Raw genomic sequence first — 26,431 nt, 5'->3', positions numbered from 1 at the left:
ATTAGTCTTCCTACACTACCCAACTCTCATATCTCATTAACAACAATACCAATTTGGAGAGCAAATATTTTCCATGTCACTTATCTTCTCTTTTATTTATAGTTATGTTACTAGTGATGGCTCTACCAGATATAAAATTTTATGCTTAACTTTTTTAACTACACGGCACAGTGTAGTGTGTCAGATTTATTTGGGTTTTTCCAGAGTGGCTCCTCAAAGATGTTTTGTTCACAAGGACCCAAGATCAAAAAAATTGTTTTTTGTTTAACATAACATGACTGAGAAGATTTTTTCCACTATTTTCAAGAGCACATATCATATTTATTAGTAGATATTCTTTGAAATTACATGTAGATTATGTATTTGCATATGTATAAAACTTTGGGGTCTTTTGACTAGACTTATTTTTTGGGCCAATGTACCATCTGAATGTTGCGACATCTACACTCAATTTATTGTAGTTTGATTATAAATAGAATACATGTTTTTCATTGGAAATATATATGTGTGTGTGTGGTGTAAAGAACATTAAATACTTTAACTTATTTTGTTTTTACCAAAAATGGATCACCTAGCCATTTCTAACTAGGTGGATCGAAATACACCACGTAGATTTAGTTTTACCATAGTAAAATCACTTTCACTTTCGAAAATAATTTAGTAAACCACTTTTATTAAAAAAAAATTTGATTTAAATCAAAAACCCCATGAGAATAATGTTATATACCTAGGGGGGATAATATGGGGTACCAAGTGAGGTACCCAAGGTAATAATGTAATAATGGGATGGGCCATAGTAATAAATAAGGTGGTTAACCCACATCATGTAAGGGACCACAAGTAGTTAGTAATAATGTAATGGGCCCATGGTATTAGTTGATGGTATGAGGGAACCATGGTAATGACCCATGGTATTGTATGTATGAGGCCTATATAGAGGCTAGAGACTCCACATGGAGATGGAGTGAAGAATTATTGTATGAACAGGCATATGGCTTGTGGAGTGTTCTCCTTCCTTAAGGAGTGAATGTACGGTGTTGCCCTACCTTAAGGGTTTGATCAATAAAGAATCATTTCATATCATTTCTGGGTTTATTTGCATTGTCTTATATTTTTATATCAGATCTATAATATTTCTGGGTTAGATCTACAACAATTGGTATTAGAGCACTTTCTTGGGCACAAAAGTGGAGAATTTTTTTTTTGGAGAATTACGGTCAGAAAAAGGGCTATAAGGGGACCGTCTTTTAATTCCGTTTTAACGAGTGTAAAAGAAACGCTCGGCAATATTTTCATGTTTTGGGAGTCAGAAAATGGCTTAAAAGATGACTCTAATATTTTTGTTTGTGAAAAATGACATTTTCCCTGAAAATCCTTTTATCCTGCGCAAAAACCAACACATTACTCATACCTGTTTAAAGATAGATAAAAATACTTGAAAAATACCTTTTCATGGTGGAAAATAAACAAATTTGACATTTATTTACTCAAAAAACCTATAAAAAGGGCTTTTACCATTTTACTGTTGAGGAGAGAAAAAGGGCTTTTGGCAAGAAACTTCCCGTGGACATTGCGGAGAATCCGACCGTCGAAATCGAACGCCGTCTCATCAGGTATTCTACAACATCCTCCCTTGCATTTCCATCCGTTTAGAATTTGTTTTTAGGCTTTAGTTTTATTTTTTGGAGGCCTTGGGGGTTTCAAGGTCCACTTTTCGGGGTACGCAGGTGCCCCATGGGTGACCTGCGTACCCCGACATTTTCTCCATTGGGAAAATGCCAGGCGTACGCAGCTTGCCTTAAGAGAAACTGCGTACATACACCCTGTCTCTAAAGGGCTGGCTGCGTACACCGCGGAGTGGATTTTTAAACTCCAATTTCTCCAAAATGAACCAAAAACTTTCAAATTTATGGACTCTAACAGATGTTTTATGGTGTGTAGATTTCCCACCATGCTTGATTGGCGCGAGAGGGAACACGAAGATGTTGATTTGGCCGCAATTAATCACCAACCTTCCATTGATGCTTTGAAGGCATGCGGTCTTTACAAATACTGGGCCATACCTGGCATGAGGGCCCAGGTGCGCTTTCTAGAGTGGCTGGTCGAAAGGTGGAACGTTCAGGATCAATGTTTCTACATTGGAGGGCACCAGCTCGAGATAGAGCCCTCTGATATTTACTTTCTCACTGGTTTGCCCAAGAGGGGCGAACAATTGACTCTGTCTGGGACTAGGCCTGGTGGCCAGTCCATTTCTAGCCTCCGGCTAGAGTGGTGTAATAACCAAAACCAGGATAAGGGGATAGAAATCAAAGAGATATCCCGACCTGAACTTATGGTAATTGCCTTTACAGTTACCAGACTTTGTGGGGCTGCTGCTTTGCACATTGCCACTGGATCCCAAATGCGGATGGCGATTGATTGCTATCAGGGCACCATTTTCAACTGGTGCGATGCTGTGTTGGCCAACTTAAAGGGCCAACTGACTAGGACCAAAAACGGACAACTGAAGACTTTTGGTTATGGACCCTTAGTTGTGAGTTTTGCCCTAGAGAGGGTTCCGATGTTGATCCCACAGCAGCTTACTGTTGAGGTTAGGCCTCCCCGAGAGCCTAAGTTGATGCGATGGGTTGCGGTGATGGCCTGTCATCCTGACGAGGGCACAGAGGTTATCCGATTTAGACCGGAGTATTTTCACTGGTTAGAGAACCAGGTCTTCTCGATTCAGGATTTTCCGTATGCCGGAGTTGATTTTCGCAGAGATCCGGACATGATTCTTCCACCGGGAGAACAGTGGGACGACACAGGTACTTCGATTTCCACAAGTTTCTAAATTATTTACTTTTTTTATTTTTATATCGTCTCAAAACTGACAGTGACAATTTTCAAAATGTAGATGTAGGCCCACAGCGTCAGGCCAATCTCCGGCCTTTCGAGAGGAGAGTACCAGTTGCACCAGCACCGGCCCCACAGGATGCGGCCGCAGAGACCTTAGCTGAGTTGGAACAGGACCTAGAGCGTCTTACGGCAGACATACCAGAGACGACTATAGACGATATTCCTATCAGACTTCAGCGCTATGTGGTCGCAGTCCCAGGACCTTTTAGGAGGTTCTTGTGTAGGGTAGCGCGTGCAGTGGTGTCGTATAGAGAGCACCACCAGTGACTGGCTGGTCACTTTTGTAGACACATGTGACATTTTGGTTTTTGTACTTATCATTTTTGCCGATCATAAGGTGTTTTTCAACCTATGATCGAAGACGATGTATTTTTTGACACACTCCTATCTATATATATCATTATTACCGGCTTATCTTGTTAAACATGTGTTATGAAATGTTTTTAAATTTACATGTATGATTATCACAAATGTTTGTCTAACATTCGAGAAGCAATTGCATCTGCTAATGTATTTAATGACCTTGGGATATGCTGATATTCAATGTAATCAAATTCACGTTCCAAGAGGCGCACTCTCAAAAATAACCTTAATAACACTGGATTTCTAATGGCATATACTCTATTAAGCTGTAATACAACGAGTTCAGAATCTAACCTCACTATCAAACTCCGAATCCCAAATGAAATAGATTCAGACAATAAATCAATCACTGCACTGTATTCTGCAATGTTGTTTGTTGTTTGACCGAGGCTCACCCCATGCATAGAAACTAACTCGTCAGAGGGCGAATAGATAACCCAAGCTGCGGAAGAGATATTCCGTGTACTACGACAAGCACCATCAGCAAATCCAATGTACGTTTGGAGAGGCGTCGACATCTGCAATATCAAGAGTAAAACCAAGATAAGCCAGAATAACGACGAAAAACACACTCTCTAAGCTAAGCACACTGTCTATACTAACAAACACACCAGCTAGAAAGAAAAAATCTAACCTAACTAAATCTCCATACCCATCATTTAAGCATAATACCTCTTTAGGTAAAGTCCATTTCTGGGTTTACCCAAAGAGTCCCCATCAAAATCTACCAGCTCATAGGCCCCTTTTTCTAGCTTTCGCTTGACAATGTAGGGCCCATGCCACATAGGAACGAATTTTCCAGCACCTAATTTATCGTTAGCTTGATCATATAATAGCACTAGGTCTCCTTCCGAAAAATTTCGAGGGGTCACGTTGCGATCATACTGAGCTTTCATCCGTTTTGCGTGAGTCTCGATTGCCAATGCAGCGTCACGTCGAGTCTCATCTAATTGAGCTAAGTATAATAGACGCTTCTCCTCTTCGGAAGTAGCTGGAAGTAATTCGACAGCCATTTGAAGTGACGGGATTTCGCATTCAATGGGCAGCACTGCTTCCAAACCATAAACTAGTTGGAAAGGAGTGAACCTTGTTGATGTTTTCACTGAGGTTCGGTACGCCCAAAGCGCGGAAAATAACATGTTGTGCCAATTCGACCGATGAATACCAATGATTCGTCGGATCATGATAACTAAAACTTTGTTGATAGACTCAACCAGGCCATTGGCTTGTGGATAATAAGGAGTTGAGCTATCGTGACGCAAACCAAGCTAGCCTGTAAGTTCTCTCATCATAACGTTTCGAAAATGGCGCCCATGGTCTGTGATTATCGCTTGTGGGACACCAAACCTAGTAATAATGTGATTGAATACGAAAATCGCAGTTGTCTTGCCGTCTGCCTCGAATGTAGGCATCGCCTCGGCCCACTTAGTAAAATAATCAACCGCAAGGATGATATACGCATGCCCCCCGGCCGAGTGAGGGTTACATGTAATAAAATCGATACCCCATTTAGCAAAAGGACCAACGGCAATTATAGGGTGGAGAGGAGCAAGTGGTGCGCGCATCTTGCGATCAAACACTTGACAGTTATGGCATTTCTGGACCACAATAATACAGTCTTTAAACAAGGACGGTCAGAAGTAGCCAGCGCGCAATATCTTTTGGGCTTGTGGCATACCCTGACATATGACCGCCACATGCTCTAGAGTGACAGTCATTCAAAACCCTTTCAGCTTCCTCGTGAGTTAAGCAACGATGGAAAACCAAGTCCGCCCCACGGCGATAAAGAGTATCTCCAATAATTTTGTACTGTTGGGACTGGAATCGAATTTTCCGACGTTCCGACTTTGAAACTTCAGGCCGAAAGGATTGGGTTTGGAGATAGACAATTATATCCCCATACCACGGATCTAAAGTGCTGATGAGAAATAGAGATTCGTCCGCAATGGGTTCCTCTGCCACAGTTTCCGTGTCAGCACGCGGGAAATCACACATCAACTCTGTAAAAACTAAAGATTTCTTAGACTTAGACTTTTCAAATTCCAAGTCGAACTCCTGCAGGATAACGATCCATTTAGAGTACTTGCCCCCTAGCAATTGTTTAGTCAAAATGTAGATCATATGGTTGCAATCCGAAATGACTGTAGTTTTACGGAGAAGAATGTAGTGACGAAAACGTTGGACAGCTTGAACGGCTGCCAAGGCCAATTTCTCCACATGTGAATATTTGAGCTCAGTGGGATTTAACGTCTGACTAAGGTAATAGATCACATGTTCCATTCCGAATTCAGCTTCCTGTACTAAGACCATTCCAATGGTGGAATGAGCGGCGGCGAGGTACAAAACGTAATCCTGGTTGTAGTTGGGAGGATGCAGCAACGGTGCATGGGTCAACGCGTGTTTGAGCGCATCAAAAGATTTCTGAGCTATCTCATCCCAAGAGAATTGAGCGTTCTGTTTCAACAACCGGGTAAAACCCTTGGTAATCTCGGCGTAGTTCGGAATGAATCGGCGTAAAAACTTTGCTTTCCCCTGCAAACTTTGGAGTTGGCGAAGACTCGAAGGAGGAGGCAATTTGATGATAGCTTCTACCTTCGAGGGATCGACGCGGATGCCGGCTTTTGAAACAACAAATCCCAGCAATCATCCTACTTCAATACAGAATACACATTTGTGTGGGTTCAACCGTATACGATAATGCCGACACCTCATAAAAATTGCTCGTAAATGGACAAGGTGATCAGCTCGATGTAAGGAGTGAGCGGGCAAATCATCGAGATACGGTTGCACAATGTGCTTGATGTCATGAAATGCATAAGGCATCGCCCTTTGAAAAGTGGCTCCGGCATTCTTAAGCCCAAAAGGTAATTTGCAATAAGCAAATGTCCCCCATGGACAAATGAAAGCCGTTTTTGGTTGATCGGCAGGTAGAATATTGATTTGGTTGTAACCGGAAAAACCGTCCATAAAGGAAAATATTTCACTACCGACACAATCATCAATTATTTGATCGATATAGGGTGTTGGATAGTTTTCCTTGGGACAAGCACGATTGATATCCCTATAGTCGATACATATTCTTATTGTTCCCTGTTTTTTGTTAACCGGATCAATATTCGACACCCAATCCGTTAACGGGATTGGATAAATGAAACCTGCTTTCAACAGCTTCTCAACTTCTGCTTTAATCGCAGCCGCTTTTCATGGGTGAATCTGACGCAGACGTTGCCGGACGGGTTTAGCGTCTGGGTAAGTTTTGATTTCATGGACAACAATGGCGGGATCAATTCCTGGCATCTCCTCGTAAGACCAGGAAAACACGTCGTGGAATTCTTGAAATAGGGCCTTATATGTCTGAATTTCGTCATCTGAACACGAGGCACCTATATGAATTTGTTCAAAAATTCCGGGCTTGACTGAAATGTCAATGGGAATAGTAGGAGAAATGTTTCCCAGATTCAGCTCTGAATCAGGATGTTTCATTGGACTCTGAGCTTCTTTGACATATTCAGCTGTAAATATTGATGAGAAATCGTTTTCAAAATGATCATCCTCAGGTAAAAACGAAGATCTATGATGGAGATCTTCCCATGGTAAATCGTCTACGCACAGGACTTCACAAAGCTGTTCGTCAGATGACACAACTTCGGGAAACGTTATTAACTCTGAGGTTGACGCGAAAAGGGATTCCTCATGGACCACATTCATTTGGTCGATTTTGGTTGAACTCGAGTTGGAAAAAGATTGCACGGCTTCATAGGCAATTTCATATGGACTCAAAGGCATTGCATCACCAAATGAGTCTATCTCAGATTCAGAAGGAACGATCCAAGGATCGTCATAAACAATGGTGTCTGAAGTAATCATATGAATAGATGCAAATGAAGACACGACGTTGATTGGAGGAAAAGGAAAAGTTCCCAGTAAATCGGCATCTTTAACTAATCCTACGCCAACATCCTTGTAAGGGATAGTCGTTTTACCGACATGCTGGATACTCTCTGAAGAGGCTGGGTCGGATGAAAAATAGGCCAGCTGGTCTATGGTTACGATCTTGCCATTGTGTGGAAACTTTATTACTCTGAAGACCGATGAAACAACCGCTGTCATAGCGTAAGACCAACTTCGACCCAAAAGAAGGTTGTAGTCTAGAGGGGCATCAACCACCTCCACATCTAGACTAACGGTTTTTCCTTCAACCCCTATAGGCAAATCCTGTAGAATGCCAAACGGATGGAACCCATGGCCATCAAAGGCCTTAAGAATTGTCGGGGATTGATTTAGTGAAGGAGAACCAAGCGATCTCCAACACTGTATCGACATAATACACGTGGAAGCTCCCTCATCAATTACAGTCCGATGAATAGGCATGTTTTTTACTATCACTGGGATCTGGAAAGCCATCTGATGAGGCAAACGCGGTGTACTATTTTCTAGATCAAAGATTATTAGGTTCGAGTCCTGAACATCAACAGCTCCTATAGCCGACAAAAGCAATTTTCGTTGTGCTGGGCATGATTGCAGCACTTCTAAAGCTGACATTGCTGAGGGTGAAACAGCTAAATCCTCAACAATGTTGTAATTCTGGGCCACTCTCGCATGTGGATTGAAAGCAGACCTTCGAAGTACACCCTTGGCAGGCGGTTTGATTACTAAGTCAGGGTTAGGTTTCTCGATCTGTAGTGGATCGGAACCGGGAGCTGAGGTTGATGGATTTGAATGAGAAGATTCTGCTTCTTTCGATCCATCAACAGGACTTTTACTACCATAATCTTGCGATCGAGTCGCAATCCTTACATGAGACATCATCAATATGGGTTCTTTAGTGGCACCCGAGGAAGAACCTATCATCTTACTCTCCTGCTTTGGAAATGGATCCTTCAAAACAGCAGGAGTTGGGGAACCCTTGACGATTTTCACAACCTCGGCCCGATGAGGGCAATCTCTTGTAAAATGATCCTCTTCACAAATAAGACAAGGATATCGAGGTTTGCGCTTTTCGTCATTGGTTTCCGACTTTTCTGTTTTCTCCTTTGGAGTCTTGTCTGCTTGACTCTTCTTCTTACCTTTCTTCTTCCCACCGTTTTTTGATTTAGCCGTGGATGACTCTACAGCGTGAATATCAGCGGAAATTTCAGGAGAAGATTCTCCTGTCGGGGAATCTGGTAAGGTTATAATAGGCGAAGAATTTTTTGAAGACTTCTTCTTGCTTTTAGTATTTACCGTACCAATCATGCCATCAGCAGCATGAGATCCTGAAGGAGCAGTAGCGATTTGATTTGACTTTGGAAGATCTGGGATCTTTTCGTGTAACGTACCTGACTGAGTGTAAACTAAGTCAAGGTACTGAGCTTGAGCAATCACTTGCTCCTCAGTAACTACTCTGGCCTTAGCTACGTCCTCAGTAATCTTCGGTAATAATGATTTAACAAACCATTCAGCTAAGATTTGGTCTGGGATAAAAACTTTCACTAATCGCCGTCGACGTCTCCATTCATGTATATGATCGGAAATATAAGTGGACGTCGACTGTTTTAATGAAGTTAGTAGCTCCGTGCCATTATCATATCTGACCGGCAACTGAAAATGAGTTAGGAACGAGGTAGCTAACTGACTAAAATTGTAAAAAGAGGCCCGTGGTAACTCAATGTACCACTTGGCCGCGAGACCAATGAGCGTACGCTGGAAAAGACGTAAGCGGATCGAATCATCCGAGATGGAATTTGAAGCACACCAGAGGTGGTAAGTCATCACATGATTTGACGGATCCTCTCCAGACTTACCTTCGAACTTGGGTATATCACTGGGCAACTTATTTGGCATTGGCGGCCAGAATGGAAGATAATTTATTGGATCGTTCGTTAGGCGCGACAAGTCTGGTAAATCCAAAGTTGCGATAAACGGTAATTGCCGATTAGGATCCCTAAAACTCTGGGTCACAAGACCAGTCCCAGGAGGAGGATATCCAGGATAACTTGGAATAGGAATCACATTCAGGATATTATATCCTCCTGGAAAACTAGGATTAACCGGACCATACTGGGGTTGCTGAGGTTGTTGATAAGTGTACCCAGGATACGGTTGATACTGGTAAACTGGCTGTTGGACAGCAGACCTGTATTGGTACTGTCCTTGGTACGGTTGGTAAGCGAATTGTGGTTGACTAGTGACAATCGTACTTAAACCAGGTTGTCCTACAGGCATCTGAACCGTAGTTTGAATCGTGGATCCAGACAATGGTAAAGATGTCTGAGGAGTTGTTGCAGAGACAGTAGAAACCGGAGCTGTCGATACTCCAGAAGCAAGTGTGGTGGAAGGAATAGATGTTGCGGTAGTTGCAGCAGTCGTTTGAGATGGAGTACTAGGTGCAATTGGCGACTGAGTAACTACCGAAGGTACAGAAGTTTGAACATTAGACTGGACTAGTTGCTGGGGTGAACCAGCAACTAAGGGTTGTCCAACTTGAGATGACAACTGTACGCTTGGCTGCAATACCTGTTGAACTTGCGATGGATCCCACACTATGTTCATTCCGGGGTATTGACCCATGACAGGTTGAGAATATTGAGATCCATAACCGGATTGAGGGTAGGATTGATAATTGAAAGGTGCATTTCCCGTACCTTGAAAATAAGATTGACCTTGGGGTGGTTGATAACCTTGACTCGAGTACTGAACTTGAGGTAGATACCCTTGAGGTAAGTACTGATACTGGGGTTGACCTTGAGCTATGAATTGATACTGAGGTTGACCTTGGGGTACATATTGAGGCTGGGGTTGACCTTGAGGAATGTATTGTACTATGGGTACATACTGTCCTTGAGGTTGCCCCCCAGACGCAATTTGTGTACCTTGAGGTTGCCCCCCAAGTGTTAATTGAGGCTGCCCCCCAGGCGGTAATTGGCCACCTTGAGGTTGAGAACCGGGAACTGAACCTGACATCATGTAAATGTCTCCTACACCCAACGGTTTATTACCATTGTTTCCAGCTAATAACCCATGTTCAATGGGTTGAGGAGATGCTCCCGCAAAAGTACCAGAAAGTGACTGATACCCAGAGGGAACGGAAGGACCGTCGTACAAAAAAGATTCAGGAGATTGAGTGAACACGGACGACTGACCAGACATATTTACAGGAGTATAAATACCTCCAGGTGGAAAAGGAGTACGAGGTGGAGAAAAACTTGACCCTGAGTTGTCCAAATAATTAGTTAACGAAAGATACCAAGTAGTACTTCTAGGAGGACTGTAAAAGATAGATTCACGCTCCCTTAGATCAATAATAGGTTGATCTTCAAGGATAGAAACGCCAAATTCTTCCTCTGGAGCAAGTTCTTCAATAGCTATCAAACCAGCAGGAAGATTTTCAGTGATAACTCTTTCTACCCTAGGTGAATCAGGAGCACTAGAAGTTGGAGTAACAGGTTCAGATATTTCAGGTTCTTCGCCTATATCACTAGTAGATGAAAAACTACCAGCAAGCTCGGAAACTGCAACAGCTTCAGGATTATAACCTGTTTCTAGACCTTGGTAATCTGGAGGACTACCAATGACGACTCTCCTTCTTCGCGTGAACCTACTTTACTGCCACTAGGAGTTACAAGGACTTTCAAACCTTCGTAATGACCCGGGACCTCTTCAGGAGGTTCGCCCCGAAGTCTACGGGACTTCCTCAACAAATCAGCCATGGTAACAATCTCAGGAGACTTGCCCCGAAGTCTACGGGACTGTCTCGGTAATTCAGCCACAGTTAAAAACTTTTAACTACTGCACACACAAACAAAGTAAAATCTCAAAGCAAACCACCTAAAGTCTCTAAAGAACCAAACAAATTTGAATCACATGCCTAAAGAATCTAGGGTGTCAAACCATACACAAACAGTAGCCTTCCGGACCGAAAACACTAGTTGGAGATGAAACCCAACATCGCCGAATTCAGTACAGAAGTGGTGGATGGAACAGTTACCCCGGCAACCTGCTTAATGAATAGACCGGCACAAGTTCCTTCACTTTAACCGTCTCGAGTGAAGTGAACCCCCTAGAAAATCCAAGTGAGTCTAGCCGACGTCTGCTCCAGGTACAGTGGGATCTTCCCTCCACCGTCACCTCGGTAGAATCCTAAAGATAATGGTCACTAAGGTTACCAATAGCAACAAATGCACCTGGGGGAACAGTCTACGACCCGATAGCACGAAAGGGCAGAGTAACAAGCTCAATCCCCTTGCCGGCTCCTTGACAATAATCCAAGGTTTACCGACAAGTGACCCCAGGCTCCTCGACAATAATCCGAGGTTTACCGTTTGTAGTACGTGTGTATCTGGCGTCTTTCACAATGAAGGAGGATTGATCCCCTCACTGGTTCGGACACGGTCTCGTGCTTCTCCTTTAAGAGGAGCTTTCCCATAGTACAAATGAAACAATTGGATTTATCCTACCACAAGATGAGCTACTTGTTTGGTTTTACTGTCTTGGAGAGTTAATTACTCTCCTACTCCAAGACACTAGCCTGATCTATATTGGTGTTTCAGAGCCCTAGTAAATAAAAAGTTACTAAGTTGATTTTACTTTAAGCGTTAATTTTATGGCTTTTCTTTAAGATAAAAGGTAGTGGAGATGAAACTGATGGTGTGTAGACTCGACTCAAATCCACTAAAAAGATGCACTTAGGATGATTTATACTAATTTTCTTTTTCAATGAATTTCCTAGCTAAGAGAGTTGGAGAATGCAAAAATTGATATAAAGACAACTTTCTTGGCAATGAAAATCAAAGAAACAAACTCTTTATCTTTTCAAAACATACAACACATGACCACTAATTACTTCACGAAAATTCCTTTTCCTTTCAAAGACTCAAATGCTACCAAAGCAAACTTTCCTTCAAAAGATATTTTTTTGTATTTTTTCCTAATTAACAAAGCATGTAAAACTTACTTTAACAGAAATCAAAGTTAAAAAATCTATGGCAATCAAATCAACTCAATTTCACTCAAAAGCAAATCTAAGAGAAGTGCACGTAAAAGTAAATCTAACGAGGCAAAAGCTTACCAAGTATGATTCCAGGATGTTTTACTCAGTCAAAATTTAACTAAGGACCAGTTAATGCAGAACCAAAAACCAGTCAAAAACAAAAATCAAAATCTTTTGTTCTTTTTCTCAAGAATAAAATTCAAAGTTCAATCAACAAACTTTTTCGAGATTTGGCAAAGAGAGAACACAAAGGTAGGTTTCTCACAAGGGTGGATTCTATGACAGGCCCGACTCCTAAGAAGACTGAACAAAACCAGGGAGATCCAAGGTTTGACAACTTCTAAAGTCAAAGTCACTACAGGACCAGTGCAAAAATCAAACCCTAAGGCAAAATCTCTATGAATTTCACTAAAACTCTTGACACTGACGAAACAAGCTTAGGTGAAGATTTATGGTAGAAAACCAGTGGATCTGGGCAGAAAAAACAAATTAAAAACAAAATCTAAAAGGCAAAAAAGGAGAAAATTGAAATTTTCTCAATTTTGACAGGGTACGCAGGCGACCTGTTTTCACAGGTGCGTGTACGCTCTGTGCACAAAGCTGCAGTGCGTACAGGTACGCACTGTGCTCAACGTAGAGGCTGCGTACTTCTAGCAAAACTAAGAAAAACTAAAATCTAATTTAACCCTAAGCTAGCCCACCCAAATACACAGTGAGATAGCCAAAAACCAGAAAACAAACGACTTTTCTCAGATCAAAATTTCATACAAAGGAAAAATCATTCACATCAATGGATTCCCCAGTGGAGTCGCCATTTTGTCATGCAGAAAGAGTCGATAATGCGGACAAAACCGACCTCCCTAGAAGCTAAGGCTTTCTAGTGACAAACAAGACAAATAAACGCTACCTTTCTCTAAACATGCATTTAGAATACAAGTAATCAGGTGATTATAACATACCTTTAGTCCAACGCTTTGTAGTAGTCCAGCCTCGCCGATCCGGATGAGCTCCTCCTTCTCTTCGAAACCTGCATTCACTAACAAGCCAAAAGATTAAATAGCACCTAATAAACTCATAAAATAATACATATCCATCGTACAGACCAAGGAGTATATGAAACAAATCATGAATAACAATCTGTTGAGAAAAATGAGTTCATTTGTATTAAGTGGAAACAAAAGAAACCATTACAACCTGAGCCTTGGTGTTGTGCAGGTCCCTCCTAGGGTCCAGCAAGAGTTTTCCTTTACTTTGATCAGCTCACCCACTTCCAAATAAGGCTAGGAAAGGATAGGAATCTCTCCTCTCAAGCTTTACAAGGGATTCCTAATTCCAGCAGCATCTACCCTTAGGAATGTTCAGCTTTCAACCTCTCCTCCCTCTGGCCCAATGCCTGTATTTATAGTGCTCTAGAGGAAGTTATTCAGGTCCACCATCAATGGGATAAGCCCCTCTTTGGATGGGATAGCTCCCCTCTTGATGGGATAAGTTCCCCTTTCATAGGGATACATGAACCATCTGGAGGCGCTCCATACACGTCAAACAAGCTTCTAGAATGCTCTAGAAATGACCACAAGTAACTTTTTTTGGAGTGAAACTTGCGCCTTTTGACCTTTACAGGAGTACGCACCCTCTCCTTTACAAACAGAGCGTACAAGTACGCAGGTATTGTGAACTTGGGATGCGTACACGCAGGTAAGGCTAAGAGAAACTGCGTACCCAGAGATATATAGAATTTTAAAGACTTTATCTCTTTCTTGGAGTTTGACATGGAGAGCAGAGGTATGAGACTTGCCAAGGAGGATAGTATGACAGTTGATGGAATCATACTAACTGCAAATAGTCATGGTGACAAATTTTAGTGTAACACTATCAAAGAGGAGAGGGATTGGATCAAAGGATTAGCGCAAGAAACAGGTTGGTTCTTTCTATTCCTCTCTATCTATAGTTCATAAAGGAAATACAAAAGTAGTTTTACTCTGTTTGTTTCTAAGGCAGCTGTCACACCTTAGTGGGATAGAGCAGTTCTAAATAGACACTTTTCCCTGTAACAAAATGGCGACTCCGCTGGGGAGTGTCTAATTAGTTTGTTTGTGTATCTCTTTGTTGTTTGTTTCATAAACTTATAAGTAGCATTCGAACTGCATTTGCCATAACAAATGCAAAGTAGACATCTGCTGCTTCAATCCATTCACTGGATCTGTTTATGATTTGAACAGCTGATTCACAAACTATCTGATTGCCCTTGTGATAGCTCTTAGATCCTCCTTAGATCTACCCCTGATTTTGCATTACTGATTGCTTTTACTCGGCCAAAAACCAAAGACTGAACTGCAAACTGTGACCCGGAACCCAGACAGATTCTCGTTTCTGGCCCAGCGCAGGTACTGTTAAGAGATCCTGAATTTCAGCGCACTTCCCGAAAGGGAAACCTGCGCTGCATTTCAGTTTCTCTGTGTTACAAGTGCGCTGATTAGACTAGCCCTGTGCAGCTGTAGTTCTTGTGCTTCATTCTTTCCAGTTCTGTCTCTGAATTTTGCTGCTTGTGATCAGTATATGTCTGTTTAAAACCCCTTTTCCTTGCTGTTATTCTACCTCCTTTGTACAAAAGAACTGTAGATGTTTTTGTGTGTTTGTTGAGTCGTTTACAGTTTTCCATTGCAAAAGTCGAATAGTCGTACTGTCGTCCTTTGATTCGGATCTGTCGCAAGTGTCGATTTCGATCATAGGAGAAAGTTTGATTGCTGTTGATGGTCGATTATATTGTTACTATTGCCTTTGGTCTGAATTTGTGATTTTCTAGTGTCAAGAACAAGTGTTCATTTCAAAATCTCAAGGTGTCGTAATCATCTCTGTTTTTTATTTCGAAAAAGAGCTTGTTTATATTTGTCGCTTGAAAAGAAATTCATATTTGTACATCAACTTTCTTTTTAGCATCAGTACTAAGAAAGTCAAAAACAAATACATGCATGTGCATTTGCATATAGACAATCTGTTTGGCTTGAATTAGGAAAGTGCATTTACAGTGTGCTCTTTGCTCTTTGTGAAAAGATTGTGTCTTTCTTTTCCTCTAGTAGCTAGGATTTTCATTGCACAAAAGAGATAAAAGTTTGTTTATCATCTTTAGATTGCATTTTATGAATTACATCTACATCTCGTGGTGAACCCAAAAGGCAAACTTCATAAGCAAGATCAACTTAAAATAAATTCAATGAATCTAACAACGCTTTGGAACTTAACGCACAACATTTAGAGGTCTAGGCTAGAGACGTATTCCGGCGTCGTAAAACCTGGTAACTGTTGTTCTCACTGATGGTTGGGTGATTCCTCCACTTTGAGACGATAAGTGCCAGTACAGACTTGTGCTCCCACGTACCGTCGAGTATATTTTGGGAGACCCCTATAGGCTTAAATCCTTTATCCATAGGAAGCCGTGTCTGCTGCCCTATCGATCGCAATGCACTGAACACAGCATTCGGGAAGATTGACTACCATACCATAAAAAGTATTTTGCAGTTTTGTGATTGGTTTGGTACTCCCTCTACCTAGACCTCCAGAGCAGTCCCTTTCGTTCCTTTTCAGACTCCTTAACGGAAAAGGTCCATCTGAGCACTTGTCACTTCAGGCTCATTAAAAATCGAAGGAGACTAGAGTCATCTTTTGTTTTTTCTCGACTCTTAAAAACTGAAAAAACAAGTTGTGTCAAAGCGTCTAAAATTTATTTTAAATGGAATATTCTACCCTTTCCTACGTTGATCTTGGGTTGAGAAAATGGAGTCTACCAACCAAGGAATTCCCCTTGGAGGAAATCCTAGTCCCTTCTCCTCTTGGGGAGATGTTGGTGCACCCCATATGGCCACATTGTCGCTTCCAGGACTGACAATTGGTTTTCCTGTATGGCTCTTCTCGACCTCTGTCGTTCAGAACACCACTATTCCTGAACAATCGAGTCAGCAATTAGACGAGTCCAGAGTAGCCCACCAACCTTCTACTTCCTCTAATTCTTCCTCTCCTCCTTCCTCTTCGCTTGATGGGGCTGGTAAAGCCAAAAGTCAAGTTCCTAAGGAGAAGAAGGAAAACAAGAAGAAGGAGCCAAAGGTGAACGGGGGCAAATGAGTGTTGTCTAACGAAAATCCACACACTGCACCAACCAAGCCTAAATCGCCATGTGTCATTTGCAGAGGAGACCACTTTCACAGAGATTGTCCTTGCATCCCTCGGATCTTAAGGGACTGGTCTCCTCGTTTGCACAACCCAGTGTCGTCAACCTCTGATGATCATGTTGAAAACACACCGTCGACTAGTGAAAGTGAAGCCCCACGACAAAAAGGAAAATATAGATTTCCTTGTAAATTGTGTGAAGGCGATCATGCCGTTCACCGTTGTCCCTTCTTAGACGAAGCTAAAAGATTTTTGGATGATCGTCCGGTTTCACCGTTACGACTTCCTCCTGGATATAAAAAACTCTTGCCGAGTCCGTCACTAGTCGAAAATCCTGCTGACCCGCTCAGGTGGTCGGCCGAAGCATCTGTCATTGAAGATGAACCATATGAATCCATACTAGACGAAAATCAAAAGGTCGAGGCGGAAGTTGACCCGGTCTTGCCTTCAGAGGTTCCATCTTCAGATGATACAATCACTGAAGAGAACAAGGATGACACCGTCCAAATTCTTTTCATAAGCACAAACTCCAACGAACATGGGGGCAATTTACCCGTTCCTTTACCGCAGGAAGGAAGTTCGTTAGAGTCGTACCCGGCCGTCTATTTGGTCCCACCTCCAAGCAACCTAGTTGTCTCCTTCGAGTGGAATCAACTAGGCAGACCCCGTTTACCAGCTAGTGACCATTCCGAATTATTGTTCAAATATATAGAATGGTTATGGCTAGTACCATCATAGATGAAGGGGCTTCTGCGAGTATCCTTTCCTCAACTGCTTGGAAAGCGTTTGGTTCACCATCGCTTTTTCCTGAGATGAGAAATCTGACAGGCTTTGATAAAGGAACCATTCGACCGTTAGGGATCCTTCCCAATGTGCCCATAACATTGAGAGGGAAAACCGTTCACATGAACGTGATGGTAGTTCAAGGACCCCTGGATTACAATCTACTCCTTGGACGAGACTATATTTATTGCATGGGAGCAATTGTCTCCTCACTCTTTAGAGTAATGTGTTTTCCGCACGAAGGAAGAGTGGTCAAGCTCGTGGACCATATTTCATTCCCTGGATCATACAGAGAAAATAGTCACATACCATCCCTGAATGGTCTTTTCACGCAAGAAATGTCTCAATCTCTAGTCCGTCCTCCCGATGAGCGCGAGTGATTCGGAGGGATATGACTGAAACCCAGGGGGCATGCACCCTGGTCTGCTTCGGCAGGAAAACTTTGGGTATGGGGTAGGTTTCCGTGAGAGAATATGACCTCCGTACTCCCGTCCGTGAGTGGAAGGGGGAGTTGGACTGGAACAAGATTCTCTTGTCAAAGTTATGTGAGTGGAGTAGCCTCCTTCACTCACCTTTGTTTATCTCGGTAGACATCGCCGAAGAAGTGTTTTGTTTGCGCTGTGAATAGAACAATCTTTGGGTAGCCTGAAAGAGGTATACCCTTCCTGATAAAACAAATGTTTTGTCAGCTCGAATAGAGGGTGACCTTGAAACTCTATTTTATACCTGGGGGCATGCAAACCTTTTGGAGTGCAAGCAAAGAGTGATCATTTATCTGTTTTTTGGATTGGTCGTTTCCTAACTTGCATAAAGAAAGGATGTGGGGCAAAACTCTAAAAATTGCCGTTTTATATGAGACATTCTTATCACACGACTGGATTAATCGAGCAGTGTTACCGCAAGGTTCAAGCTCGTTAAAAAATAAACCCGCATCGAGCAGTTTTAGCACATAGTTCAAGCTCGTTAAAAAATAAACATAAGACATGAGCAAATGTTTCCACCCGCGTTTAAGCTCGTTAAAAAATGAACTATTCCCCGGTAAATAACCACCGTGAATGTAGTACTTCAGCCATTAAAGCCTTGGTCGTGTTTGCACCGTCACCTCCACTTTTTCATTGGCCGATCATTCACCTCCATTTGATTGTTTACCCATTTTGAGGAACAGCTGCGAAGAGTGATTTCACTAGCCATCCTTGTGACACTGCCGTGATTGGAAAATTCTAAACCTTACCTGGAATCAGCTGCTACCCGTTTTATCACTCGTTCCTCAAAAGAGGAGTCTCCTTTAATCTCTTTTCAACTGAGTCGTAAAATATGAAAAGATTGCCGAGTGCTTGGCCTTCCAGCTCGTTAAAGGGACAGGAAGTGCTATCCCTCCTCTAGATTTTAATCTTTTTGGACCTGAGGGATTATTGCACAAAAAGATCGAGCGCTTGTTTTGTTCGGCTCGTTAAAACTATCGAAAATTCATCCCTTCTGTATTGTTTTATACTTTTTCGGACTTAAGGGATTAGATGACGAAAAAGGAATTTTGGAGTTACCTTTACGTTCCTTTTCAGACTTTCTAAAATTGAAAAGGACCGAGTTATCTTTGTCGTTAAACTCGTTAAAAAGATTAATAGCGACAAACTTGTCTTTAGACGAGAACAAGTTTCACTATCGCTAGGCTCGTTAAAACATAGCGATGGGTTTGTCTGAAGGGAAAATTATAGAACAAGCATATGTTATCCTCCTCAAGCTTGACAAAAATAACGAGGTACTGGTCAGCAATGATTGGGGAAAAATTGGGAAGAAAACTCAAAGAATCTTTATTGGTAGCAAGTCACTCTTGAACATGACACTTCCACTCCGTGTCCGAGTCGGGTTGGGTTGTTTCATTCACCGGTCACATCGCCATGGTCACGCCATACCATCCACATTTGGGGTTAATGCTACCAATCCATCACATCAGTGTCGCCGATATGTTCAAGAGAAGTCATCCAGAGAAGTCACCTGTGTCCCACCCACTACCATATATTATACTCCATTCTTTCATGACCGCCACCCTGAACATTATATCATCAGATCGTTTTCACCTCCATCAAAATCATTTGCTCCGTTCCGTGTCATTGATGTGGGATTCATTAAGGCCCTCCTGTGACGGATCACTTCTTGTCGACATCAGCTCATTATCCAAGAAGTTGATCTAGGAACACCCCATTCAGTACTTTGAAGCTTGCATGCCTCAATGGCAAGTTTCTCACTTCCGGCGACAGGTTTACATCAATGACCTTTGACCGAAAGAATTGTGTGGTGTTCGACGCCAAGTCCTTTATTCACACCACATGGATTGTACTACAGTACCTTGAGGATCATTATCATTATCGGTGATTCCTCTCGCGCTTGTTAACAGTTTACATCATTGACTGGTAATCAAGCGATGTCTTTCCATGTTCGACATCAAAACATTTCTCACATGGATCGACTTGTACTTCGAGTGAAGATCGGACGAGATTGAAGACCCCGGATCTAGTTTCATCCATCCAGGCTACTATATATTCGGGGAAATAAAGACATCAAATGTACAGCATTGCGGCACAGATAATCATCCTACCAAAAGGATGATGGCTCTATCAGAATCATCAGTCTACCCTCAGACGATTGTCTATCCTATGTACATGAAAATGAATTTATAAAGTTGAGCATGGGAATGCCCGCCTCAGCTAGATCATGAAAACAGTATGAAGATAATGTATTGTATTGTATCTTATTACAGGTCTCCTCCCAACATTGAAAGAACTTCGGATCCTCATAATAAAGAATTTCACCCGACACCAAAAGGTTAACGGCCTCATACTTTAGGGGGCAACTGTTATAGACATTTTTGTGCCTTACCACTCCAAGCATGAAATGTCCATAAAAAAAGGGCTCCTAAGTCCCTAAAAGTGTTGTTCTAACCCCTAAAGGAACAAGGTCAACAGATTACAACTTCTCCCAGAAGTTCTCCACCAGAAACTGCTCAGAATAAGTCAAAACAGGATCATTTCAGCTGCTCCACTGGCTAGGTGCATTGCATTGCACCTAAATACACTGTGAGGGTGCGTTGCATTTCAAAAGTCCCTTCTGTGGGGTGCGATGGGCGAGAAATGACAAATGGCAGTGTCATTCCGCGAGGTGGAGAGACAATGGAAGCTTCAAAAATCTTCTCCTGTGACACTTGCCTCACTGAATTCGACCAAGGATGAGTAAGAGGCCTTCAATCTCCAAGTGGAAGCAAGAACTAACAGAGAGAAGACACTAATCAAATCACAAGCCGACTCATCCTCCTTACACATATCTATATATGGGTCCCTCATCTCAGAGATCCAGAGGCTGGAATTTTGCATATTGTAAGGAATTGCTGTTGGTTTTTTGAGACAAACATCAGAGTATTGGGTGATCTATGCTTTGTTTGAGGTGAAGAGGGGCTTCTTTGCTGGGAGGTTGATGCTGGGTCAGGAACCACCGGTTGTAACTCCTCCTGGATCTTCTCTTTTTTATCAATAAAAACTATTTGAGTTTTTCCTCCATAATTTTGTATCATTGATGCTTGTTACATTTGTATGGTTAACTTAAATCTGATCCTAAGTTGTTTATGAATATAGATCCATGTCTTTGTATAGTGTTCTTCTTCTGTGATCTTACAGGTACTTTGGGAAGCTGGGCAAGTAAGGGAGCAGGTAGCTGAAGACTATCAAAGAGGAGAGGGATTGGATCAAAGGATTAGCGCAAGACACAGGTTGGTTCTTTCTATTCCTCTCTATCTATAGTTCATAAAGGAAATACAAAAGTATTTTTTCTCTATTTGTTTCTAAGGCAGTTGTCACACCTTAGTGGGATAGAGCAGTTCTAAATAGACACTTTTCCCTGTAACAATCCCCCCTAGGTATATAACAAATAATTAGTTAAATCATTATTTAGATAATTTTCCTTGGGAGTAATTATTCTTTGTCACATTTGACTAAATCCCATAGTAATATTTAAATAAATCATTATTTATTTATTTTTCATTATTTATGTTATTAGAATAATTTTTAAATCACTATTTAATAATTATTTTGATGTCACGCCATTCTTAATTCTCGTAAATATAATTAATAAATAATTTTATTTTTTAATTATATCTAAATAAATATATTTAACCATTTTAAATATATTTTCCCCCTCTAATAAATATAATAAAGTATTCCAAGTGCTTAGATCTTAATTTGGTTAATATTATTTCTCCATTTTCGATATTAACTCCATATTATTATAAATAGGAGGGTTTTTCATTCATTCTTGACCATGATCATAATCATCGTCAACATTATCGCCTTTGTTCTTTGAGCTTCCATTTAAGTTCTCCAAATTTTGTCTAGGTTTTTCACATATTGACAGCATTCCTGGGTGACTAAAGTTTCAGAAAATTTCAGGGTTTTCTACAACTATTTTTAGCCTCTCAATTTCTATTTATAGTATTAAACTTTATTTTGTCAAATTTTTCGATTTTGGTGGTTTTTTCCCCTTTTCCGCAAGTCACAAGTACTAGTTGAGCAGGAGACGACAAAGTTTGTGCGATATCTGCCAACCGAGAGTCTCGGGAGAAAAATGCACTTTTTAGTCCCTTAAGTGAGTTGCAGAGCTCACTTTTTAGCCCAAAACCTACGTTATCCTCTGTTTCAAGTCAATACCTTCATTTTGGAACGTTTTTTATTTCAGTGTCCCTTAGGCATGGATCCACTTGATTTGTCTCTTTGAGGAAGGAAAAATCCCCCTAGGATTTAGAGTACACCTCCACATTGTTAGGAAGAGATTTGATGAGTGAGGAGTCTCGGGTTTTCAACATTTTCAGCCACTAATTTTCTTATCTGCTCCATTAATTTTCAGATCTTTTGGATAGGTTTATTTTACCATTTCTCCCTTTCGAGTTTGGGTTATCCTTTTCCCCCTTAGGATCCCCTTGAGCATCCTATGTCTTAGAGCTTCACACCTATCCTTTGCAACATTTTCACCTATGATTTTTGTTGTTTGTCTGCATCATTTACACTATATTAGAGACTTTAGAACCCAGTCCCTTGACATTAGATATTTTTGGCCTCTTTATGTGTCTTTGAGTAGCTTATTTTCCCTTTATTTCTTAGCTTCTTAGTAGACCTTTTGGGTGGGGTTTTGTGTGCTTTATTGGATGTTTATTTTTCTGTCATTTTTAGATTTATTTACAATATTTTGACATTTTTCTTTCAGTAGCACATGGCATCATAAACACATGCTTAATTAACTCATCCACTTGACACATTATTTTCACACACTCACACCTTAAGCGAACATGAGATTGGTCAACACCGCCAAGCCAAGAGTTGAAACACTACACCTTAATAAATAAACACACATAAATTAAGCCCACCATGGCACCAGGACCAAACAATCTTTGTAGTGTAGGTGTAGGATCGATGGGATAGGCTTCCAATAACACCCATGTCATGCGGAAAGAGTCAATTTTGCGGACAAAACCGACCTCCCTAGAAACTAAGGCTTTTCTAGTGACAAACAAAACAATCAAGCACTATCTTTCCCTAAATATGCATTTAAAATAAGAGCAACCAGGTGTTTAAGGCTTACCTTTAGTCCAACGCTGTTTGTAGCGGCCAAGCCTCTTCAGATCCGGATGAGCTCCTCTCCTTGAAGCCTGCATACACAAACAAGCAAACGATTACATAGCACCTGAATAACTCATATAATAAAACATATTCATCATAAAGACCAAGGAGTTTATGAAACAAATTATATATAACAACTTGTTGAGAAAAATGAACTTAATTGTATTAATTGGAAACAAAAGAAACCTTACAACCAATGCCTTGGTGTTGTGCAGGTCCCTCCCAGGGTCCAGCAAGAGTTCTCCTCTACTTTGATCAGCTCACCCACTTCCAAATGAAGCTAAGAAAGGAATGTGATCTCTCCTCTCAAGCTCTATAAGGGATTCCTAATTTCAGCAGCATCTACCCTTAGGAATGTTCAGCTTTCAACCTCCTTTTCCTCTGGCCCAATGCCTGTATTTATAATGCTTTGGAGGAAGTTAAACAGGTCCACCATCAATGGGATAAGCCCCTCTTTCAAAGGGATAGCTCCCCTCTTCATGGGATAAGTTCCTCTTTCATTGGGATGCATGAACCATCTGGAGGCGCTCAATCCACATCAAAGCATCTTCTAGAATGCTCTAGAATCGACCGCAAGTAAGTTTTTTGAAGTAAAACTTGTGCCTTTTGACTTTTACAGGGGTACGCACCCACCCCTTTACAGACAGAGTGTACAAGTACGCAGGTATTATGTACTTGAGGTGCGTGCCCACAGGTAAGAGTAAGAGAAAGTGCGGAACTAGAGTTATATTGATTTTTTAAAGGCTTTCTCTCTTTTTTGGAGTTTGACATGAGGAGCAGAGGTATAAGACTTGCCAAGGAGGACAGTATGGTTATTGATGGAGCCATACTGACTACAAATAGTCATGGTGACAAATTTTAGTGTAACAACCCATCAATCACTTTCATTGAGACATAGAAGTTGACATACTAGGGAAATTAAAATCCTTCACCATCCCATGGTCAAAGTCAGAAAACCCGATTCAGAGGGAGTTATGCTAGGTCATTGTGTGAGCAGTTCTCCTTGGGGCTACCCAACTCGTGGCAGGGAATTTTGTGAGGTGGTCGACTACCAAGAAGCTCAGGACTCGACCACCCCCATGGGACAAAGTTAACCGTAGTGACCAATCTTAGGAAAACACCCTATAGGACTAGTTGTGGGAAGTAGTTGGTCCTCTATCCCACCTTTCTCTAGACATCTCTTCTTGTGGAGATCAGAATCAGTCAAGTAAGAAGTTATTTGGAAGGCCATCTGAAACAGTGATCTAGGATTTTTTGAGGATTTATATCACCACTACACTAGGTGTTTCTTTATTGTTTGTTTCTTCTTTATTCCTATCATCACCCTTTAGTCCTTAGATCGTTAATGTCTGACATCATTATGACCCTAGGTTTTTATCGCGTCGAATTCAAGGTCTTCACCGTCAGTTATTGTTAGGACATATTACTCCTACCTGTTGAGTAAGAGTACATTCTCCCAGTCCTCCATCAAGTAATCATTATGATTTTGATTATGCTGATTCATCCAGTTCATCCTTTGATTTCATGTCTTCTCAACCCATATCGCCACCATGTCAAGCACCAATGTGGGTGTGGGAACCCAAGGTGATAACCCAGGTGCTAACCAAGGTACCCCCACTGGTGTGGTCACTCCTAGTCCCTTGCTTCCTTTTATGGATGGAATTCTCCCATATTTTAGCCAGCTTATCGATGATCATATTCTCCATGATCCCACATGGCTAGCTATGCCTAATAAACTCCCTTCAGACATCCCAAAGTTTGAAGGTAATCCTAGAGAATATCCAATTAATCATGTTCACTCCTTCCACGTGTGGTGTTCATCAAACTCCATTACTGAATACTCCATCCATCTTCATTTGTTCAAATACACGCTCACTAGAGTTGTTCCTAAGCGATATGTTGACCAGCCCAAAGCAACCCATTCCACTTTAGTGACTCTTGCCACAACCTTTCTTTCATATTTCCAGTTACCTCTCCGTTATGATACTAGTACCGAACTTTTGACTTCTTTCTGTCAAACTTATGTCACTCGCCTTTCTGACCATGTTCAAGAATGGCATAGAAGGAGGAGCATTTGTAGAGCTCTTGTCTTCGAAAATCAAGTCTATATGAATTGGCTCCTTAGATCGTTATTGGCCCCCATTGCTAAAGATGTTTTGTCACACATCCCCCAATCTCAGGAAGATGCACCCCAAATAGTCTTAAAATTTGATATGATCTATGCCCAGTCAGGTTATGTTTACACTATCATCCCCAAACTGCCTTAGCCTAGTGGTGCATTATGCCATGGATGGCATAGTTGGAACCATTTCACACCCTTAACCATATGCTCCACCTCAGGGAGGGACTAGTTACACTTACAATTATCCCTGCCCCAATCCTCCACCAGGCAACCCTTATCCAAGTCCCAGTACGCCATATGAATATCCCCATCAACATCAATAGATGTCAGGGCTAGTTTTTGCACCACCTATTTATACAAATGTTGCTCCATCTCATTATTATCAGTATGCACTACCTAGTGCTCCAACTCCTCCAGCACCAGCACCCCATCCCCCTATGACTGCTCCCCCTCCGCCACAGTAAACGCCTCCTCTGCAAGGACAAGTGTATGCTCGGGATAGTGGACCCAATCCCTATAACCCCAAGAAAAGGGACAAGGGGAAGGGTAATCAAAACCAATAGTCTCAAGGTAATCAAGGAAACGAGGGTCCTCAACCTAATCACGCAACCCAGCAACAGGGCAATCAGCCCAAGCAAAACAAGGATCTTCGTATGAACAAACCTTGTGCCTATTGCAACGTATATGGTCATTATACCCATGAGTTTCCTTTGTTACCTCAGATGCAGCAAGTATGGGAAGCTCAAGCAGCTTCTTGAGGATCGCAACGCAACCCCCTTCCTCCCCCTCATACTTCATCTCAACCGATAGTGCTTATGAATCCTTTCCTCCACCAAGGATACATAGCTACCCAACATACACAAGGTTAGGTAGCTCAACCTACTCCATCATCTGGTCACCATGATTATCATATTCTTATGATGAATTATGATGAGGCAAATATTGAGCAAGTCAACCTTCAAACTCGATCATGCCAGTATGACAAACCACCGACTAAGTCAACGACTGAGTCCCAAACCAAAGTGTGCACCGAGCCTCTATTGTCATCCAACAGTACCTTACATATTCCTCAGCCTAAGGTTGAGGTTATTCCCAAGATCCTTAAAGGTTCGTTATGTCAAAATGTTGCTTCTGGATAGTAGATGACTTAGCGTAGTCTCCTGCTACCATGTCAATGCTGGAAGTATTCTAAACATGCCCATGCCAAAGGAAAGATCTACTATCTTCCTTCGGTGTCAAGATCCTCAAGATGATAAAATGATTATATTTCATGTTGACAAGTCAGAAAATCCCCCCCTACCTTCATCCATTGCATTTCAAATACCAATATCCAATAGAAATTCCATTGTTCAGTGGTGTATCATTGACGAAGGCACCTCCACCTGTGTGATGGATGCTAATGTTTGGAAGAAACTTAGTTCTCCTGACCTATCCTTGTCCACCATCACTCTTAGGGCATGGGATGGTGATCCTTCACAACCC

This window comes from Pinus tabuliformis, chromosome Q (assembly GCF_031772625.1).
Source record: "Pinus tabuliformis cultivar Carrire ecotype Pingquan chromosome Q, CPIR1, whole genome shotgun sequence".
Lineage (NCBI taxonomy): Eukaryota > Viridiplantae > Streptophyta > Pinopsida > Pinales > Pinaceae > Pinus > Pinus tabuliformis.
This window is presented reverse-complemented; position numbering follows the sequence as displayed.